This window comes from Jaculus jaculus, chromosome 6 (assembly GCF_020740685.1).
Source record: "Jaculus jaculus isolate mJacJac1 chromosome 6, mJacJac1.mat.Y.cur, whole genome shotgun sequence".
NCBI lineage: Eukaryota > Metazoa > Chordata > Mammalia > Rodentia > Dipodidae > Jaculus > Jaculus jaculus.
Window position 1 is genome coordinate 57,972,989 of NC_059107.1, and position 5,310 is coordinate 57,978,298.

The following is a 5,310-nucleotide window of genomic DNA, read 5'->3' on the forward strand; positions in this document are numbered from 1 at the left end:
AGTCATGTAGTATTTGTGACTGTTTGTGACTAAAGAGATGAGAGGGACATAGGTGACACCCCTTTCTCTTCTAGAGAATGATTTCAAGGAAATCAAAGACCTAAGCATAGAAATTAAAAAGGGAAAGTTAAATGTCTTTTGCAGGCGTGAATTTGCCAGATATTTGTTCTAGGTCAAGTTCACCTTACATGGAGAATTATTAAAAACAACAAAACTTCCTCTAAAGAGGTAACTTATAATTGTTCAGATATTTTTAAAAAGATTGTAATGTCCTATTACTTAAAAGGAGGAGGCAACTGATCTGACTTCTAAGCCAGCCTGCCTCAAGATAAAAACACAATTTGCCTTAGTTACTTCTAATAAAATCATTTCCAAGTGTGTTGTTGGTATTAATGACATAAAACTGTATTAAGACTACTTTCTTGTTAGTAATAGGATTAATCAATTTGGTATAATTTTTTAATAGCCTTATAAGAAAGATAATTAATTGCTTCTTGGCCTTTTGGCTAAGATAAAGTGTAGTATCTATTCTTATCAGTTTAATATATGATGCATCCTCTATCTGAGGATGACATATTAAATGGATTTTTGGAGCTCGGAGTTGGAATAGGAGCTTGCTCCGTCCACTCCACGCAGCGACCTGGTATTGTAGTACCTCTAGGAATGGTGCACCCCCTTGGGAGAATAAAAATAAAAAAAGGAAAGATAATTAATGATGGGGTGAGATGAACTGATTGAAGGTACTGGGAAGGAATTTTTAAATGATTACTTGTTAAAAATGCCTTTTGAGTGGTACTTAGATCAGAATGTTAAGTATATAAATGAAGGTGTGTGGATGTAAAAAAAAAAAATTCAGCTAAACCTAAACACCATGCCTAAAGTTAAAGGTTTTTTAACTGTTTAAAAACTTTAAGAAACAAACAAAAAAAAAAAAAAAACCTAATTTTCAGGCTAGAATATGTTGGGATAGCTTGCTTAAGTTTTATCAAATTTAAGTCATGGGTAAAAACATAATTTTTTATGTTAATAAAAATTTCTGTGGTACATAAAATCAATAGCTATCAAGTTTAAGCCAAAATCATTGGTTGCCAAATATTTTTTCTTTCAAAATTTTCATCAAGGGTTATATTAATATTTAGTTAACTACTTTGGCTCAGAAAATACCAGATTCTACTCTATTGTATGTAAAGTAACTGTCTCAATTTTTGTATCTTAAGTCCAGTGCTTATAACAAAATTAACTCTTAAGACATATTCCCTACTTTAGGGTACAGCCTTATGCTCATACAATGGTCCTCATATGAAATTCAAGCTCCATGGTTCTGTTTCCAATGTTCTCTAGGTAATTTGTACCCACACAGGTATCTGAACTAATCAAAGATGTGTTTGCACAGGTGCTAAGACCTTATATTGTCTTACTTGTTCTTTTCTGATAATTTCTAGGTTAAATTAGTTAAGTTTATAAACCAATTGGTACTGTTTTCAAGACTGGTAACAGGTTCTGCCTGTATTTATAAATGTTGGATATTTAAAATGTGAGATATGCCTACTTCCTATGCCTCAGATATATGGCTTATGCTGCCACAGTACAACAAAAATTTTAAAGATAGGACAAAATGATTTTAGAAGCCCTTGTGCCATTCTTTAAGTCTCTTTCAGCAATCAACTGTGCTCTATATGTACATACATCCAGGCAGATGTAACTTCCTTTCTATATGTGTTAATCACCTATGTAAAAGCCAAAGACAATTGGAATCATTGGAGCAAAAAGTGTCAATATTTCGCCCTATGCTCCCTGTCAATATTTCGCCCTATGCTCCCATGTCATGAGCCCACTGGAGATGATGGGACACTTCTACACTGGGCCCCTGGTAAGTCTCCTGTCTTCCTAAGCAGGGAGGATATGGAGACCCAAACAAAATTGGTGTACAGTCTAAAACAGGAAAGTCACAATTGAGGAACAATCAGCCCTCCTGACTTCCTGAAGAAGGGAAAATTACTTGGCCAGCATGGCCCTGACTCATCCTAACAGGCAAGACACCAATAAACTATGGGGCTACTCCTGTGTCCCTAAAGTCTCTTTGGAGAGCCATTAATGACCTCTAAAGTTAATCCTTAATTAACTTTTTGGTATCTCCATGGTCTTAAACACTCAGAGAGAAATGTGTAACCAAAGATTAAAAAAAAAAAATACCTTAAATGTATAAATGGCCCTTAACATCTGAAAAATTAGCTACAGCCACGATGTTAGTGCAGGAACAACTTGCTGCAGGTCATATTAAACTTACCACCTCTCCTTGGAATACTCCTATCTTTGTTATAAAGAAAAATCTGGAAAATGGAGAATGCTCCACGACCCTAGAGAAATTAATAAGGCCATGGTACCTATGGGAGCCCTACAACCAGGCCTCCCCACTCCAGTGGCAATTCCCACATAATATTGTAAAATCATTATTGATCTAAAGAATTGCTTTTTCACAATTCCCTCACACCCTGAGGATCATCAGCATTTTGCATTTAGTTTACCTGTGGTAAATTTTAGAGGCCCTATGCTGAGATTCCAATGGAAAATCTTTCCCCAAGGGATGGCCAACAGCCCTACACTGTGTCAAAAATTTGTGGCCCAAGTTATAGATCCACTTAGACATAGATGGCCTTCCTTGTATATTATTTATTATATGGATGACATTCTCGTGGCTGGACCTGATCCCACTGAACTCCTTATTTGCTCTCAAAAGCTTTTTAGGGCCCTTACCGGAGCTGGTCTTCAGATAGCTCCTGATAAAATTCAATTGAAACCTCCTTACTTATTCTTAGGTTTTGAACTTTTTCATAACAAAATTCTTTCACAAAAGATTCAACTTAGAACTAATCATCTAAAAACTTTAAATGATTTTCAAAAACTCATAGGAGATATCAATTGGCTCAGGCCAATTAAGCTAACTACTTAAACCCTTGTTTGACATCCTAAAGGGAGACCCAGACTCTGCCTCAGGCTGCTCATTAATAGCTTGCCTGTGAAGCCTAAGGACCCCAGTTCGAGGCTCGGTTCCCCAGGTCCCACGTTAGCCAGATGCACAAGGGGGCACACGCGTCTGGAGTTCGTTTGCAGAGGCTGGAAGCCCTGGCGCGCCCATTCTCTCTCTCTCCCTCTATCTGTCTTTCTCTCTGTGTCTGTCGCTCTCAAATAAATAAATAAATAATTTAAAAAAAAAATAGCCCCAGCCCTAGAGGCCCTGAAGATAGTGGAGGCTGTAATTCTGAGCCAAAGGGTTACTTTTATCTCTTATGAAAAGCCTCTTCTCCTGGTCATTTGTGCCACTGACTTTACACCCACTGGGGTGTTTTGGCACAAGGGGTCCCTCTTCTGGGTCCATTTACCCGCTTCACCACCAAGAGTCCTTACCCCTTACACCTCATGGGGGGCAGAGTTAATAAAAATTGGACATGATCAAAACAAAAGAAATAGTTGGCAAGGACCCTGATAAAATCATTCTACCCTACTCCACTTCCCAAATACATTGGTTAATACAAAATGATGATGAATGGGCAATATCTTGCACTTCTTTTTAGGGATCTTTTGATAACCACTATCCTGCTAACAAGCTTCTCCACTTTCTAAGAATTCAGCCATTTGTTTTTCCTACATTAACCTCCCCCCCCCGACCCCTTCCCCATGCTCCCCTAGTTTTCACTGATGGCTCCTTTAATGGAGTGGCAGCCTTCACTGTAGACAATCAAACCACTTCCCTACAATCCCTATTTCACTCTGCTCAACTGGTGGAGCTTTTTGCTATTTTACAGGTTTATCAACAACTTCCAAATACCTCCTTTAATCTGTATACTGATAGTGCTTATATTGCTCAATTCATCCCCCTGTTAGAATCTATGCCATACATAAAACCCACCACAAACGATACCCTTCTGTTTTTCTCCATTTAGCAGTGCATACATTCTAGACAACATCCCTTTTATATAGGCCATATCCTTGCTCATTCTGGACTCCCTGGGCCTCTAGCCACAGGCAATTCCATGACTGATAAAGCCACCCACCTTCCCTTCCTTGTTGAGCTCGATCCTGTGGCCCAGGCCAAAGCAGCTCACACTGTACATCACCTTAATACTCAAACCTTGAGTCTTCTTTTTAAAATCACTAGGGAACAAGCTCACCAGATAGCCAAACAATGCACAAACGGTGTCACCCTCCTACCCGTTCCCCACTTAGGCGTGAATCCTAGAGGTTTAATTCCCAATAAGATCTGGAAAATGGATGTAACACATGTTCCCTCATTTGGTAACCTTAAGTACTTCCATGTTACTGTAGATACCTTTAGTGGATTCATTTTTGCCAGCCTCCAGGCTTGAGAAGCTTCAAAAAATGCCATTGCTCATCTACTCAATTGCCTTGGTGTCATGGGAAAGCCCCAAATTATTAAAACTGATAATGGTCCTGGATATGCTGGAAAAAAATTCCAAAATTTCTGTCATCAATTACAAATTAAACATATTACATGCATACTATACAATCCCCAGGGTCAAGGAATTGTTGAGCAAGCCCATCAAACTATTAAACATACCCTCCAAAAGTTAAAAACGAGGATTTATATCCCATAAAAGGCTCCCCCAAAACATTCTTCATCATGCACTGTTTGTCCTAAACTTTTTAACCCTTGACACTCAAGGAAAGTCAGCAGCTGATCACTTTTGGCACACAAATACAAAAAATACCTTTGCCAAAGCCATGTGGAAAGATCCTTTATCCTTAAAATGGAATGGCCCAGACCCAGTACTCATTTGGGGCTGAGGATCAGTATGCTTGCTTGACACCAAAGAAAATGCTGCAAGATGGCTGCCAGAGAGACTTGTAAAACAGGCTGATGATCCTCCAATGACATCTCACATATCCATGGAAGAAACACTTCCCTGAGAAAATCTCCCTTTTTTCCTAATAGGACAAAGCTGGGAGGACCTCTACTTATCATAATCCTCTTACTCACAATCGGACCAGTTATTATAACTAAAACCATGTCTTTTTTACATCAACAGATTGAAGCCATTAAGATGCAGCCTTTACAGGTCCATTATCACAGACTGGAACAGGTGGATCAAAGTGTTGCCACTGAAGACTTACCACCTGCAGTTGTCACTCTCCTTTGATCTTACATTCTGTACTCCTTTACTATATTGCGTACATTCTGTGCTCATTTACTATACCACTGTACTCAACACCTCTGCTATTGCTGTGGTCTACCTGTCTTGGCCAAATAGCTACCCCTCCTTAGGAGCTGCATAGGATTCAGACCTATGCATA

General features: G+C 38.8%; 1 non-coding gene across 1 annotated transcript; it reads left to right on the forward strand.

The window, feature by feature from the left end:
* The first annotated feature begins 486 nt into the window (after positions 1-486).
* On the forward strand, positions 487-677 carry LOC123461743. The gene has a single exon (XR_006637825.1). It is a non-coding gene; the product is annotated as a U2 spliceosomal RNA (small nuclear RNA).
* The last annotated feature ends 4,633 nt before the right edge of the window (positions 678-5,310 follow it).